This window comes from Capsicum annuum, chromosome 3 (genome assembly GCF_002878395.1).
Source record: "Capsicum annuum cultivar UCD-10X-F1 chromosome 3, UCD10Xv1.1, whole genome shotgun sequence".
In the NCBI taxonomy this organism is placed as follows: Eukaryota; Viridiplantae; Streptophyta; class Magnoliopsida; order Solanales; family Solanaceae; genus Capsicum; species Capsicum annuum.
This window is the reverse complement of record NC_061113.1, coordinates 195,559,073-195,577,855: the sequence shown is the minus strand read 5'-3', so window position 1 is coordinate 195,577,855 and position 18,783 is coordinate 195,559,073.

Sequence of the window (18,783 nt, the reverse complement as noted above, 5' to 3'; positions counted from 1 at the left end):
CGTCAATCACCAAACCCATACCAATATTCTGCATAGACTTCTCCTCTAATCTAGACAAGTGATCCACAAGTAGATTCTCTGTACCCTTTTTGTCCTTTACCTCAAAATCAAATTCTTGCAACAGCAGCTCCCATCGAATAAGCCTTGGATTTGCATCCCTTTTACCTATTAAGTACCACAATGTTGCATAATCTGTGTGCACAATCACCTTCGTCCCAATCAAGTAAGATCTAACTTTTCATAGGCAAAAACCACTACCAATAACTTTTGCTCTGTCATGGTATACTTTTTTTGAGAAGGGTTCAGTGACTTACTAGCATAGTAGATGGGATGAAGGATCCTTTATTTCCTTTGGTCTAGTATATCCCCTAAGGCCAATCCGCTAGCATCACATATAATTTCAAAAGGCAAAGAATAAACAGGAGACACAATTATTGAGGTAGACACCAACTTCTCTTTTAAGATTTAAAAAGCCTTCTTACATGACTCTTTTACCTCTTCTTTGAGAAGCTTGCAAAGTGCACTAGCAATCTTTGAGAAGTCCTTGATAAATCATCTATAAAAAACTACATGCCCTAGAAAACTCCGAATCTTTTTTACAGAAATTGGATAAGGTAATTTTTTAATCACCTCCAATTTCGCTCGATCAACCTCTATGCCTCTCTTTGAAATTTCATACCCAAGAATAATTCCTTATTTAACCATGAAATGGCTCTTTCCCCAATTAAGTATTAAGTTGCAGCGTTCATACCTCTGTGGAGCTTTTCCCAAATGATTTAGACATTCATCAAAAGAGTCCCCCACCACCGAACAATCATCCATAAAAACTTCAATGGAGTCTTCCACCATATTAGAAAAATTAGACATCATACATGTCTAGAACGTGGCTGGGGAGTCCATAGCCCAAATGGCATTCATTTGAATGCAAAGATCCCATAGTGACATATAAAAGTAGTGTTCTATTAGTCTTATGGTGCAATGGTAATTTGATTATAACCAAAGTACCCATTAAGAAAATAATACCATCCTCTACTTTCTAAAATGTCCAGCGTCTGATGCATGAACGACATCAAAAAGTGGTCCTTCTGAGTCCAAGTATTCAACTTTCTTTAATTTATGCATACTCTCCATCCAATGACTGGTCTCATATGCACTAGTTCATTCTTCTCATTAGGCACAACAATTATTTTACCCTTCTTTGAAATGCATTAAACCGAGCTAAACCAGTTGTTATCTATAATAGGAAATATCATGCTAACAAATAACCATTTGATGATTTCTTTCTTAGCCACCTCCTGTCTAAGAGGATTAAGTCATCGCTAGTGTTTAATATATTGAACACAATCCACTTCAATATAAATTTTGTGAGTACATAAATCAGGTGGAATACCAATAATATCTGCAATGGACCATCCAATGGCCCTTTTGAAATTATGCAACAATGAAAATAATGCGTCAACTTTTGAATGTCTCAGATCAGCTGCAATAATGACCGGTAGGGTATTGTTGGCCATAAAATGAATATTTCAAGTGAGATGGGAGAGATTTTGACTCCAATACTGGCGGTTCTTCAAAAGATGGACGAGCTGGTAAAGTAGCTCTATATTTCAAATCTAGATCAAGCTTCTTTGGTACATAGTTATAACCACTCCCTTGTAGTGCACCTACCAGCTCCTCGGTGCTAGCTCTTCATACTCCTCAATACCTTCAGTCTCAAAATTCATGATCACAGCTCCACATGCCTCAACACCTAATCTTTCTTCGATAGGAACAACTGGAGCAGAACTATCATCCCACAAGGTTACCACATCAACATCATGGAACAAATCTGCCTCTCCATCATCTACATCAATCACTGACACCACTCTCAAATCTTCAAACTGCTTCACAGATTTGAATACATTAAATATCACCTATTTGTCTTTAAGTTTTAGAATTAGATGTCTTTTCTCCAGATCAATCATCGTCCTACGTGTAGCCAAAAAGGACTTCCCAAGATAATAGGGACTTGAAAGTCCACTTCACAGTCTAATATAACAAAATCAATAGGAAATATAAAAGAAGGCATTTTTACCAAAACATCATAAAGGATACTAATAGGCTTCTTTACTATTCTGTCAGCCATCACTAGTCTCATGGTGGTTGGTTTGGGATCTCCCAATCCTAACTGCTTGAATAGATCCAAGGGAATGCTGAAGTGAAGTTGAAAGACCCAATAGTACATGGTATTGTGAAAGCACCAAGGTCCTTCTTCTTCTCAACCAGAAATCTAGTAATCACTAAACTGCAATAATGGATATTGTATTCTGACTCATTGCTGATGGACTTCTTCTTGGTGATCAAATACTTCATGAATTTTGCATATCCTAGCATCTGCTCTAGTGCCTCTACAAGTGGTATGTTGACAGTTAATTATTTTAGCATAGATAAAAAATTTTGGTACTTATCTTCTTCTTGTTTCTTTTTATCTTTATGGATAGGGAGGTTGTGGTCTTGGAATGGGGTTTAGCATAGGTTCTAGAATCTTTTCTTCTAATTTATTTGACTTGTTGTTGTTCCCAATATCAACCGGCTCATCCTTACTTTTCTGCTCATTAGTTTTGGGTACTAGTGGATCTGTAGTGACCTTATCACTCTGAGTGGTAATGGCATGGCATTGAGTGTCATTTCTAGGATTTACCATCGTATTACTTAGAAGAGTGCTAGGCTATCTCTGATTTACCGCGGTTGACATCTGGCCAAATTGCTGCTCCAACTTCTTAATTGTTGTAGCATAAGACTCAACTTTTTGGCTCAATCCTGATAGATCAACTTTGATATCTTTCAAGCAGCTCTCTTCACTTTCTTTCCCTTTGACCAACTTGTCCAGGTGTGTCTCCATTATGGACTATGTATCTCGACTTCCTAGTGGAATATATTTTTTACTCTGCTCGTTATGGTCTTTCTTATCCCATCAATCATCATCTTTATCTCGATACATATAATTGTAATAGTTTCGACCTTGATTCCTTGCCCTTGAGCTCAGAAATTCGCCAACCTACGATCAAGAAATTTTGGCTCTTCTTCAAATCAATTTCAAATGGTTTGTATGTTGATCCCTATGTTGCAACTACTTTCATTTTCTTAGCAAACTATTTTGTCAGCAGCCCGATATCTGTACGAATCAATGAAATCTCTTGTACTACCATGTCATTTGTTGCTCCATACATATTTGATGCATCAATAGCATATGTACCACTACTACATTCTAAATTTCAAGTGTACCATCCTCCATTGGTAACCACAATATCATCAAGCATTTCCTATGCAGCTTCCCAATGAAGATGCATAAAAGCTCCGCCTGAAGTTGTATCTAACATAGATCTTAAACTTTTATTCAATAATCCATAAAAGAACTCAGACAAGTGAGATCCTTTAATTTTGTGATTTTCTACCATGCTCAACTTCTTCTTAAACCAAAACCATGCCTCATACTATCATGACCGGAGACTACCCCCTAGTCCTAACACAATTCTTGGAACCACAAGTGACCCCAAGCTAACCCATGAACTGGCATACTGTTAAGCAATAAATTTATAATATGTTAAATAGTTGTTATGTTGTGTAGAAATATAATCATGACTAAATCTGAGAGATATTATATTACTGATACAATTTACAATTTGATAAAAACTAAGAAGAGAACTAAAATTACATGACTGACTCTGACTAACATCTATGAAGCCTCTACTAGACTGAATATAGATAGCTAGGACATGTCCCCAACTACCACTAATCATTACATATGAGTAATAAAGTAAAGTACCTAAAAAACATCTGACTGAAGTTCCTGAAGTAGGAGAACTCATCACCTGATATCTATATACTGATTACCTTATGACTATATGCTGGTTAACTAACAACTGAATACTGATCACTAAAAATAGAACTATATTATTCTGAATAACTAGACTGAAGTTGTGGGGTATTGGGCATATGAGATAAGGACTAACTGAACAACATGAGATAACAGATCATGAATGTATGAAAACTATAATATTTGAGAATATAAGACTAAGTGTATATCTGGTATGTCACTAAGATAATCTATAATATGAATGACTGAAAGCTATTAAGTTGAATATCTGAAAGTTTGTACACTTAGTCAAGCAAACCTGAATAAAGAGACACCGAATACTATACTGAGACAGTGAAAGGTATCATCTAATCGACATGCACCAATATGATCTAATAGGGATCTAACCTGTAACACCAGTTGGAATGGTGTCAGTACCGTACCATAGGTACTAACATTGGTTGTATGGATATACTAAAGTAAAGTCCCAACGTACTAAAGAGTCACCCTCTAATGGTAGGTTCCCTGGTGCGATATGTGTCAACCCTTAATTGGTAGGTTAACATCTCAAACCAATACTGGATATGTGGTTTTGGAATGTAAGGATTAATACTAAGAGTCATACCCTTTTCTGCAGGTGAGCCATCATCCCTGGATTCGCTCAGTGCTGAATCCTACTCCCAACTGAACTAACAATGATTACTAAACTGAATTGGGTTTAAATGATTATGAATTTTGATAGAGCTCATCGTGATAATAATAACTAAAAGCTTAAATAATCTCATGGTTTAACTGAAATCATTCTAAGGATACTAAAAATATGTAAACAGCTAAGTATTGGGCATTCATAACCCCCAAAACTGAATGGAAATTATAGTAAGGACATATCAAAGCTTTGAAACCATAATAGGGAATCATTGTTCTAAACCCAATCATTTAGACATTTCATCAAATGCATAAAATTCAAAATCTTAAGCATGGAAAAGGGTAAATCATGAAAAAATAAATTTGTTATAGTACCAAAATGGTAACACCCTAAAACCTAGTCTCGAGATATCACATGGTGCTCAAGACTACGAGTAGACTTATTCTAACCCTATCTTTCTTCTACTAAGCCTGAAGCTCATTAAGGGAATATAGTTATAAAATCTTATGAAATATGGAAAATTTTCTAAGTTAACTAAGAATAATATGAATATAATATCTGAAAAACCAATACTGTAAGTCTGAATCATAGTTAGTAGTCCGACAAGCCTTTACTACTAATATTAAGAGAGTCATTGGGACAAACCACTAGCTGACTCAAAATTTCTGAAAAATACTGAAATAATCTATACTATAAAGCTCAAAATATAAATGACTAAGTCCCCAAACTATGAGGACTCACCAACTGTCGGATGTAAATGGAAATTCCTGAAAATCATTCATGCTGCTAAAACTGAGCACTTAAACCTATATTATGAGACCATGTAGCACATAGACATATATGTGGATCAGTACTTTGAGGATATACTACGTATATGGGGTGAAATGCATACGTAAAAAAAGTATATCAATTATCATCATCATTTATAAAAAATGCATGCCAAATGTAATTGACTCACATAAGCTTGAGTAACTGAGAAACTGAAATATGTAATCATGAGTACTAAAGAATATTTAATAAATCTAGTGAGTCATAACATTTAGTTCTAAAAGATGAGCTAGTAATATATTTGTAAATCATGCTGCCTAAGTGTAAAAAGGACTCACTTTTATATCTAGAATTTGTAGCTAACATATTTCTGTAAAGAATAATCTGAATAAGGTTGTGAGTCCTTACACTTAGATTTCTAAAATCTTTTTTGTTATTCTTTTCTGTTATGCTGTAAGCTTAAAACTTTAGGGAGGTTCTTATAACCGACATAAATCATGTGAGCTAACATGGAGTCCAATACCTTGTTCCCCTAAGGGAAAAACCTCACAATGGGGAGAGGTGTCATCCTCTTGCCAAGGAGTATAACCTAATCTAAGTGGTAACATATGTATCTGTCATCTATATAGAAATAGAAATAATCTAAATCTATAGCTACGTTGGCTACATAGTTCTGTGGAAGATATGACATGCTAATCCCACACGTCCAGCTTAGTGCTAAATACTACTTCCTTTTTAATTTATTTGCTCATTCTGTTAGAAATCGATTTTAAAAGCTAGCATAAGGGTTTATTCTCAAACCAATTATGCATTTATTTGATTCAATCAGTAAGTAAAACTAATCTTATTTCTGCAATCTGTAATAAATCTATAAGTGGATTCCAAATCTTATCTGGGGGTCAAAAGACCAAAGCTTTCTGAAAATCTAAAAATAAATTGTCTATCTAATGCTTAAAGCATAATCATTCTTGAAAAAATAACATTCAATCTTGGGATAGTAACCCATGCATCAATATCATATTAAAACATCATAATAATCATGCTTGATAATGAAAACAATCATAATTCATCTCAAAATCTGGAAATTATTGCATTAGGCATGAAAATACAAAAATAGTCATGCAATTCAACTTCTATATCGCTTGAAAGGTCATAATCTTGCAATTAGCAATAGTGGGTATGAACCCTAATTCAAATCTCATGTACTTTCATAAAAAATCCTGTAAATTTATTGTTCAAAGATAGTTTTGAGTGCAAGAATGAAAGAGGATCCTTGTTCATAAACTCCACATATCTTAGTTGATTAAATCTCTAAGAAAGCTTGAACTTGAATCTCTGTTTGTTCTTTTAGAGATCAACTATTTATTATATTGATTTAGGAATCCTCAAATTTGAATTTTCTTGGAGAAACAATAAAGGAAATTGATTTCTTGGAGAATAAGCTTTTGAGCTCAAGGGTTTTTCTTTGAGAGAGAATCGATGAAAATAAGCATAAAGTGCTTAAGATATGCTTAATTCCTTATTTTGGATGAATTGGGGGCTTGGTAATTGACCAAAGTGCCCATTTTTACAATTTAATCAGAACTGGAAACAAGAAAAAATTTCTCAATTTGCATGCCACTGTGACGCACCACTATTGTGGTGGCTCACTGGAATTCGACAACTCAGAACAGGACATTCTACACGATATAGAGCTATCGCGGTGTACTATTGATATAACATTTTGGCTATCACTGCAACATTCCACTATCGGGGTGAGCTATAGGAAATTTACAATTGGGAAATAAGGCTTCATCACAATGTGGGCTTATCACGAAGGTCCACTGGAATCGGAAAATTGCCATTTAACAAGTCACTGCGGTGCGATGCTTCTCTAGTTGGGATGCTTCTTTACTAAAATTGTCATAACTTCTCAATCAAGTCTCGGATTTTGACAAAATTTGTATTGATGGAGAGCTTTTCAATTATCTACACAATAGAGGGTCTAAATCTAGAAAATTTCACATGCAACAATTGTTATTCATTTTTGAAGCTAACCCTTGACATTTTAGGAGCAAAAGTAAGCTAGGAAAAGTATGGGGTATTACAATATCTCCCCCTTGGGAACATTCATCCTCGAATATGGCTAGTTAAGCTAAAAATACTAAGGAATATGAAGCTATAAGATACCATTCACATCTGAATAAACTGCATGAATGAATAAAAATACATACTCAGCTACTAAAATGACCTGCGAGTGCATGCATTTTACATGAACACAACTATATAGCTGAATCTGAGGTTTGAAAAAGAACTGAACGAAGGAAAACTATTACATTTGGATGAATTTGAGTTCGTGGAGAAGAGATGAGGATACTTGGTACACATGTCTGCTTCTACTTCCAAAGTAGCACCCTCAATAGACTGATTTCTCTATAGAACTTTGACCGAGGGAACTTCTTTGTTCCTTAGCCTACGGATCTTATGATCAATAATCTCTAGAAGAACGTTTTCGTATGAGACGCTATTCTGAATAGCTGTACTTTCTAGAGGAACTATAATGGCTAAATCATCCATGCACTTCTTTAATAAGAACACATGGAATACTGGGTGAACTGAGGATAAATCTACAGGTAGATCAAGCTCATACACCACCTTTCCAACAAGACTCAAATTTAGGAAGGGACCTATATATTGGGGACTAAGCTTCCCCTTTTTGACAAATCTCTTCACCTCTTACATGGGTGAAAGTTTAAAATACACAAGATTATCTACCTCGAACTCAAGGTCTCTTTTTCTTACATCTGTATAAGATTTCTGACAACTCTGGGCTACTTCCAATCTCTCTCTAATCAACAAAACTTTCCCCATGGATTTAAATACCATGCCTAGACCATTCAAAGCAGCCTCACCCACTTTGAACCAACCAACTGGCGATATACATCTCCACCCATAAAGATCCTTGAATGGAGCTATTTGAAAACTAGAATAATAACTTTTATTATAAGCAAACTCAATCAACAAAAAATGCTCATCCCAACTACCACTGAAATTAAAAACACATGCCCTCAATATTCCGCTAGAGTTTGAATGGTCCTTTCTACCTGACCATCTATCCGTAGATAAAAAGTTGAGCTAAGATGAACTTGGATACCAAAATCCCTCTGAAAGGCTCTCCAAAATTGAGAGGTGAACTGAGTACCCCTATCTGATATGATAGACAAAGAAACTCCATGTAATCTAACCAACTCTCTGATATATAACCTAGCATAATATTTAGTTGTATAGGATGTGTGAACTAGAAAGAAATCCACTGACTTAGTCAATCTATTTATAATGGCTCAAATTGAATCATGCTGACAACCTAAATAGGGTAATCCAGTCACAAAGTCCTTATTCACTTCTTCCCACTTACAAGTGGGGATACTAAACTCTTGAAACATACCACTAGGCCATTGGTGCTCTACGTTAACCTTTTGATAAGTTGTACACTTGGCTATAAATTCTTCTATATCTTTCTTCATACCACTCCACCAATAGATTTGCCATAAGTAAAGGTACATCTTGGTAGCACCTGGATGAATGGAATAATGCACACCAAGCTCTTCCGCCATAATCTATTGCCTCAAATCATCAACACATAACACACATAATTTATTCTGGTACCTCAACTCACTACCTTTCCCTTGGGAGAAAACCTCTATTCTTTGGTATTTAACTAACTTCTTCAGTCTGACTAAACAAGAATCCTCATCTTGCTTCTCTTTCACTTTAGAAACTAGAGAAGATTCAGAACTACTCCGAACCCAAAAATTCCTTTCAGTTGAATCAACTAATCTAACACCCAACCTAGCAAAGTGATAAACTTCTCAAACTAACTCTTTTTTATCATTCTTCATGTTAGAAACACTACCATAGATAATCGACTAAGGGTGTCTGTTACTGCATTGGCCTTGCCCGGATGATACAACACACTCATATCATAATCTTTCAATAATTCTAACCACCTTCTCCGCTAAAGATTCAACTCTCCCTAAGTAAATACATACTGTAAGCTTTTGTTATTCGTAAACACATAAACATGCACCTCATAAATATAATGTCTCCATATTTTCAAAGAAAACACAACAATAACTAACTCAAGATCATGGGTAGGGTAATTATTTTTGTAAGGCTTAAGCTGTCTAAAGGTGTAGGGTATAACTTTACCTCTCTGCATTAACATACAACCCAAACCAATTCTAGAGGTATCACAATACACAATGAAACCATCTAAACCATCAGGAAATGCTAAAATTAGAGCTGAAGTTATGGAATTTTTAGTAAAGTAGTATCCCGACTATGACTGTCCTTTGTTATATTATTCCTAGTGATGCAATCATGGTGGATCCACAAAAAGTTTTTTATGGTTAAGTGGTGGCCTAGACCCACGACTCCAATTGAATCTGAATTTTCTTGGGCTTGGCTGGGTATTATAGGTGGTTTCATAAAGGCTTTTCATCAATAGCTACCTCTTTGACTAAGTTTACTTAGAAGAAGGTTAAGTTTTCTTGGTTGGATTTTTGTGAAGAGATTTTTAAGAGGTTGAAAGATAAGCTGACTTTCGCTCTAATTCTGACTTTGCCAAAAGACAATGATGGGTTCATGGTCTATTATGATTAATCTCGAGTAGGTCTTGGTTGTGTTTTGATACAACATGGGAAAGTAATTACTTATGCTTCCAGGCAGTTAAAGTTATATGAGTAGAACTATCCTACTCATGATTTGCATCTGTTGGCAGTTGTGTTTGCTTTGAAGATCTAGTAGTATTATTTTTATGGTGTACATATGGACATCTTTTCTGATCATAAGAGTCTACAGTATATGTTCACTCAGAAGGAGCTCATTCTCAGGCAGAGGAGATGGCTTGAGCTTGACAAGAACAATCGTATAAGTCTTTAATATCACCCAGGTAAGGCTAACATAGTTGTTGATGCTCTTAGTAGGTTATCCATGGAGAGTTTGGCTCATGTAGAGAAAAGAAAATAGGAGTTGATGAAGGATATTAATCGCTTAGCAAATCTTAGAGTTCGCCTCTTGGACTCTAAGGATGGAAGTGTATTGGTGCAAGAATTAGTTCGATCATCTATTGGTGCAAAGATCAAGGAAAACCATATGTTGGATTCTGTCTTAATAAAAATCAAGGGTGAAATTAGTGGGAAAAAGGTGATGGTGTTTGATATCAGTGGTGATGGTACTATATGGTACCAAGAGAGGTTGTGTGTTCCTGATGTAGATGATTTATAATAAAGGAGTTTGGCTAAGGTGAATGAGTCACACTATGTTGTTTATCCCTATTCTATAAAGATATATCATGATCTCAATGAGATGTATCATTTGAACAGTATGAAGAGGGATATGGCAGATTTCGTAGCCAAGTGCTTGGTGTGTCAACAAGTTACGATTGAAAACATAAGACCTGGCAGGTTATATCAAGAGATTGTTTTCCGTAAATAGAAATGGGAGGTAATCAATATGTATTTCATTATCGATCTTCCTCGGTCTTAGAATTAATATGATTTGATTTGGGTCATCATTGATTGAATGACAAAGTTTGCTCACTTCTTGCCCATGAGGACTACCTTTTCGATGGAGGATTATGCATAGTTATATCTTTAGGATATTGTGAAGCTACATGGTTACCTTTTTGATTATTTCTATTTATGGCACGCAGTTTACATCTTACTTCTGGCGGTCTTCCAAAAAGGGTTTGGGAATAAGGTGAGTCTAAATATTTCATTTCATTTATAGACGGGTGGGTAAGCAGAGAGAGCTATTCAAATATTTGAGGATATGCTTTGGGCTTGTGTGATTGAATACGGTGGCAATTAGGTTGAGCATCTACCTTTTGTACAGTTTTCTTACAATAATAGCTATCATATTAGTTTTGGTATGGATCTTTTTGAGGCAATGTATGGTAGGAGGTAAGATCTCCTATTAGTTGGTTTGAGCTTGTTGAGGAATATATGTTTGGTCCCAACTTGGTTTATTAGGCTATGGAGAAGGTGAAGGTGATTTAGGATAGGCTTAAGGCTGTCCAAAGTCACCAAAAGTCCTATATGGATGTTAGGTGCAAAGATTTGGAGTTTGAGGTTGGGGATAAGGTTTTCCTCAAGGTATGTTTTATTAAGGGAGTAATTCGGTTTGGTAAGAAGGGTAACCTTAGTCCCCGGTATGTTGGTCCTTATGAGATTTTTTGAAGGGTTGATAATTTTTCTTATGAGTTGGAGTTACCTTCTAGCTTGAGCTTAGTTCATTCAAAATTTTATGTCACCATGATGAGAAAGTGTCTTGGTGATACTTCTTTGATTTTTCCTTTGGAAAGGTTGGATATCTCAGATTCTCTATCTTATGAAGAGGTTTCGATTGATATCTTAGATAGGTAATTCATCAATTGTGAACCAAGGATTTGTCTTCGGTTAAGGTTATATGAAGGAACCATAATGTGGAAGAAGATACATGAGAAGCGGAAGAGAACAAAAAGTCCAGTATCCACATCTATTTTTTTCTCTTGGGATTAATGTGAAAGGTATGTTTCTTCAAAACATATTTATTTTTTAGTTTGTTAAAGGAAATATTAATATCTTTGCCTCTTTGTTTCAAACATTATTAAAGATTCAAAATAAATTTGATAATGCAAATGACTCGTGCTTGTGGTTAGCCCAACCTTATCCATCATTACGAGATGAATGTTCCTAATGGGGGAGAGTGAAACACCCTAGGTTTTGCCACTAAGAAAATTTATTGAAATTCTCATCTCTAGACCCAAGACGACTCATGGTTACTAGCCGTATGTCAGGGTGTAAATGGTATGGTCCAGTCGTATGCTCACCAGTGTTGGTTGGTAGGATGGATTTTGGTAACTGGAGTGAGTATGACCTCAATGGTACGAGTTGTATGATTGGATACAGATCATTTAGACTAGGTTTTCCTTAGCTTAATCTTAGACTTAGTAACTTGGATCTAAGAATGAGTGGCTCACCATGAGCCATCATTCAGGGTACAAATCATACCAGTGACTCGTATGGTGGATAATGTTCAAACCTTCTTTGATTCTATCCTGCCAGGGATAAAGTGAAGGGTATGGTTCATATTCTTTCAATACGACTTGGGTAGGATGAGTCATACAGTTGATAGTGTTGGGTCCAAGGGTTGAGGCTTAGGATATGAGTGGTGGGTATCACTCTTATAGAAGGGTATGACTTGTAGGGGTCAGTCGTATCGTAGTGATTGGATTTTTGTGCAATTTAAGTGAGGGTATTCTGGACATTTCCCCCACTTACCCTTATAAGGCCCCACGACTTATAACTCGCTTAGGAGGTTATTTACCCTATTATTCTATTCATTAACACGTAGAAACTCTTCCTAAACACTCTATAATTATCTCAAAAGCTTTTTTGCAACGAAGCGAGGGTTTCAATGTACTACCCCGTATGCTTCTTATTCTAATTCAGCTCATAAATTGTTCATGAGAGGCCTAAGAGCTCAGAAAAATTTAACCAAGTGTTAAATACTTAGTCTCATTTTTGGCCTCAAAACTTTGATGATTTTACTGTCAACTTTTCTAGCCTTAAAAATTTGGTTTCTGAGTTGATTGATGATAGTGGTTGTCTATAGGTAATCTCGGGAGAGTTTCAAATTTTTGCACAACGGTTGAGGTATCTTTCGAAGATAGAAATAGCAACCCAACATGATTAGGTTGCGCCGTATCGAGTACTTCATTGGCCAGCAACACGGTGCGACGCCTATTGGATCAGGTTAATCGACACGATGCATCGACTACAGCATCACTGGGAATGTTTTTATATATTAAGTTATGGGTGTGTTAGGGTAATTAAGTCATTTACCTCTACTTCACCTCACTCATACCACAAAATTAAGGATCCAAAAAGGGAAAGTTACTCATCTTTTTCACAAATTCTCTCAATAAAAAAACCCTAGTTTCTTCAAGTCCAAGTTCAAGTTTCAGGCAATCACCAACAACCCTCATGAATTCAATAACTAAGGTATGTTAAGTGTTCATCCTTGTGTCCCTTACATCCCTTGGAGTCCAAGAACCTTCTCCAAAGCTTGAGTTATGAGTTTTATTGATTTAAATCATATTATGTCCATATATGTGTTATAATTTGAGTGTCGAGTTATGAATATATGAATTTCAAGAAATAGGCTAATACTTATGATCATTGAAGTAAGTATCACATTGAATTCCCTAAATTCTAAATTAATTAATGAAGTCATGATATGTTATCATGTTGACTATTCTCATTTACAAGGTTATGCCTCCCATGTGTTTGATAAAATGACTAAATGAGTGAAAGATGAATTGTGATTGTTTGTTATGCTTTCAAGTTATGGTATGGTTCTATTGTCAATGATGCGAGTCCTAGGGGTTATGATACCTGAATTTAGCTATTTACCTAGTTTACAATAGTCATAGAAAGGTCCCAGTCTAATCATTAATGGTAGTACTCAGTCAGTTAACATAGTTAGTGTGAATTTAGTTAATCCTACTCTAGTTTAGTAATCAGTGTCAGTTCAGTTAGGAGTAGGATTCAGCACCGAGCAAACACAGGGATGAGGCATTCCTGCTAGCTTAGGCTGTGACCCTTATTAGCAATCCCTGGGTTATAGAACTACGTAGCCAGTGCATGTAATTATGTCTTCCTACCAGTCTAGGTTTGACATACATATTCACATCTCATGAGTTTTCCTTCCAAATTAGGGTTGACCCAACCATTGTTAGTGACTCGTGGAATGGTACTAACACCTTTCCAACTGGGTTACAGGTTGGACCCTAATCATTCTATATTGGGGCATGTCGGTTAGGTAAAATCTCCCACAGTTTCAGTTTCAGTACTCAGTTCAGAATTCAATCCAGTCTTGCTTGACCATACCATACATTCACCACTTACTTAAGTATCAAATTTTAGTGGCTCAGTTTATAGACTACTTCAGTACTTGCTTTATGCATGGTCATACATTCTCAATCTTTACAATTTTTATGTATTTACACTCAGGATCTTATGCTATACATTCCGCTTGTTAATACTTATAAACATGTACCCATGCATACTAGCCCAACCTCAATTAGCATACCATTACATTCATAAGTACTGACTGCATACTCATTTCTAGCGCTATGATGTCTTATATCATTGGTTCAGATGCATGGATTTCTGATCCTCCTTAGACTTTCCAGTGCATCAGCAGTAGAAGCCGTGGTGAGTTATCTTTCTTCGAGGATGAGTTATCTTATATTCATTTATATTAGTATTTAAGATATTTAGTTAGTCAGAGTTAGTTGGGGGCTTGTCACATTAATTCCATCGGTAGACAGTTTAGAGGCTTTAAGAGTAGTATAGACAGTGGGTCAATTTTCAGATGTGATTATCAATTATTTCCTCAGTATTACTAGTATGTTTTAAAATGTTTAAAACCATTATTTAGTATTTTTTTAGTTGATAAAACCTTATAGCATTTCAGTTGAAATTCTTCATATGATGTTTATTAGTTTTATTCAGTGCTTACAGCAGGTACCAACTCATTGGTTAGATTGTGGTCTCATGGGATTGTAAGTACCGTGTGGTGTCAAGGGTGAACTCTCGGGACATTACAAACTTAGTATCATAGCCTAAGGTTTTAAAGTATCCTAGAGAGTCTGAAAGCCGCATTGAGTAGAGTATGGTGCATGGGTGTGTAGCGCACCACACTTATGGGTAAGAGGCTACAAGATGTTTGGGAAAGTTTCCCTTCTTTCAGTGTTCATGTTGTGCGAATGAGCGGGAGATCAAGTTAAAATGTCTATATATTTCAACTTTTCCTTTTGTTTAAAAAATATGCCTCCGAGGAACACTAACGAAAGAAGAACTAGAAACTAGCTAGCGCCTCTGCCCATTTAGGAAGATACCCTGAATAAGTATGTTTCTCATGTAGAGTTAAGAACTGTATTCACCACTCTAACTCACTCTGTATCACCCCTAAATATGCAGCCAGCTGTTGTTCAGGCCAATCCAGTAGCCATTACTGCCATAACTAGGATTTGGGACTTCACCCAAATGAATCAATCCTCTTTTATTTTTGGGGTCTAAGTCTGAAAAGGATCTACAAGAATTCTTATACATAATGTAGAAGGTAACAAACATTATAGGGATAACTTTCAGTGAGAGTGCTGAACTAGATGCTTACCAGCTGCAGGATGTAGCTCCTACATGGTGTAAGCAATGGAAAGGGGATAGAGGAGCACATGCTGGACCTATAGAATAGGAGGAATTTGCTACTACCTTCTTAGATAGATTCTTTCTATTAGAGCTGAGGGAGGCTAAGGTATTAGAGTTTAATAATTTGAAATAGCGCAGTATGAGTGTAAAGGAGTATTCTCTCATGTTTACTCAGTTAGCCAAGTATTCTCCTCGTGTAGTAGCTGATAGTAAGTCTAGGATAAGCAAGTTTGCATTTGGGGTAGCTGATAGTATGGTCAAGGAGTTTAGGACCATGATGTTGATCAAACAGATAAACATGGTAAGGTTGATAGTTCATGCGTAGCAGGTAGATAAGGAAAAGTTTAAAGAAAGAGAGAGGGATATAAGAGGGCTATAATAGGTAGCTTTAATTTAACTCAGCCAAAGTCTGAAGGTGGTAACCAACCTTAGTTCCATCTAACATCTTCAATCCTAGAAACATCTTTGGCTAGTGGACCAATACCCAAATCTAGGAAAGATAATAAAGATAGGGTGCCAGGTTCTAAGTCTCAAGGTAGTGTGAACAGTGCTCGAACAAATCCTCTCTTCCAGAAATGTAGTAGAAACCATCAGGGTATTTGCAGAGCTGGCAATGATGTATTATTTAGGTATGGCAAGATAGGTCATAAAATCAAAGAATGTCCACAGAAAGGTCCGCAGAGTCATCATATTCATCCCCCAGCTCAGTCTAATTGCCCATCTCAAAAAGGTGCTACTTCTAGTGCCACCAGTAGGCAGCGCCCAAATAGAATCTATACACTTTAGTCTTAATAGAATCCGGAGAGTTCTCCTGATGTGGTTACTAGTACATTGTAGGTCTTTCATTTACATATTTATACTTTGCTTTACCCTGGAGCTTCACTTTCCTTAGTAACCCCTTATATAGTGGTTAACTTTGGAGTTAGTCTCCAAACCTTAACAGAGCCTTTCTCTGTATCTACCCAGTAATTGTCTCTATTGTAGCTAGGCAGGTTTACAAAAACTATTCGATCATGATATCCCAGAAAGTCACTTCAGTTGATCTTGTAGAGTTAGAAATGACTGATTTTGATGTCATTCTCGGCATAAATTGGCTCCATTCATGCTATGCTTCAGTTGATTGTAGAAACAGAGTTGTTCATTTTTAATTTCTAAATGAACCAATCCTTAAGTAGAGGGGTAGTACCATAGTGCCTAAGGTTCAACTTGTTTTGAACCTTAGAGCATGAAAAATAATATCCATGGGATGTGACTGTGATCTTATGCGAGTCAAAGACTCTAGTTTAGAAACTCCCAATCTTGAGTCAGTTCCAGTAGCAAGGGAATTTCCAGATGTGTTCCCTGAATACTTTCCTAGAGTTCCTCCCGAAATGGAAATTGACTTTGGAATAGACCTTCTTCTAGATACTCAGCCTATTTCTATTCTTCCATATAAAATGGCTCCATCCAAACTCAAAGAGTTGAAAGAATTGTTAAAAGACCTCCTAGATAAAGGATTCATCAGGACCAGCATTTCCCCATGGGTTACACTAGTCTTATTCGTGCATAATAAAGATGGTTCTCTTAGGATATGCAGTAACTACCATTAGTTGAAAAAAGTCACAATTAAGAATAAATACCCACTTACTAGAATCGATGACTTGTTCGACCAACTTCAGGGTTCTAGTTACTTTTCTAAGATAAAACTCAGATCCGACTATTATCAGCTCAGAGTAAGAGAATGTGACATTCCAAAAATAGTCTTTCGAACCCAGTATGGTTACTTTTAGTTTCTAGTCATGTCCTTTATTCCCATAAATTCCCCCATAGCCTTTATGAACTTGACGAACCAAATGTTCAAGCAGTACTTGGACATTTTCGTCATAGTCTTTATCGATGACATTCATGTCTATTCCCGTACCAAAAAATAATCATGCAGACCACGTCAGAGTAGTATTACAAAATCTTAGAGCCTATCAGTTGTTCGCAAAATTTAGCAAGTGTGAATTTCAACTAAGGTTAGTGCTTTTTTTGGTCATATTATTTCAGGTGATGATATTAGAGTTGATCCTTAAAAGATTGAAGTAGTAAGAAATAAACTAGACCCATCCCTCCATCAGATATCAGGAATTTCTTGAGTTTGGCTGGCTATTAACAACGGTTTGTCAAAGGGCTTTCGTTTATTGTATCACGCATGTCAAGATTATCTCTAAAAAAAGTCAAGTTCCAATGGTAAGATTCTTGTGAGAAGAGTTTTCAAGAGTTGATGTTTCGGCTCACCTCAGCTCCAGTTTTGACCTTGCCAGATAGTTCAAATGGATTTGTTGTTTATTGTGATGCTTCCAAAGTTGGATGGGATTGTGTTTTGATGCAGAGGGGTAAGGTCATAACTTATACTACTAGACAACTTAAACCCCATGAAAATAATTATCCTACCATGATCTTGATTTAGCAGCTGTTGTGTTTGCCTTGAAAATTTGGAGGCATTATTTGTATGGGGTATATGTTGATGTGTTCACCGACCACAACAACTTGCAGTATGTATTATCGCAAAAAGATTTGAACTTGAGCTAGAGGAGGTGGTTAGAGTTGTTAAAAGACTACGACATGAATGTTTTGTATCATTTAGGCAAGGCGAATATAGTGGCAGATTCCCTTAGTGGTATGTCCATGGGAAGTGTGACTCATATTGAGGATGATAAGAAGAAGATAATTCAGGAAGTTCATCAGCTTACAAGACTAGGCGTCCATTTGGTTAATTCAATTGAGGGTAGTGTGTGGGTGTAAAATAGTTTGGAATCTTCTTTGGTTGATGAAGTGAAAGAAAAGTTGGATGTGGATTCTAGTTTTGTAAGGTTGAAGGAGTCTTACAGAGATCAGAAAGTAGAGCTTTTCTTCTAAGGGGGAGATGGTATATTGTACTACCAGGATAGACTCTATGTACCATGTGTAGATAACTTGAGATAGTGGATTCTTGCTGAGGCATATTTTGTACGTGCTACTCTATTCATCCAGGGGCTACTAAGATATACCATGATTTTTGGGAAATCATTTGGTGGAGTGGACTGAAGAGAAACATTGTAGAGTTTGTTTCTAAGTTTTCTACTTGCCAACAGGTTAAGATCGAGCACCAAAAGACTAGTAGTTCTATGCAGGAGTTCAGTATCCCCACTTGGAACTAGGAAGAGGTGAACATAGACTTTGTGATGGGTTTTTCTCGTACTCATCATAAGCATGATTCGATTTTGGTCATTGTGGGCAGGATGGCAAAGTCATCCCATTTTCTACCAGTCTATACTTCCTATTCAACTGAGGATTAT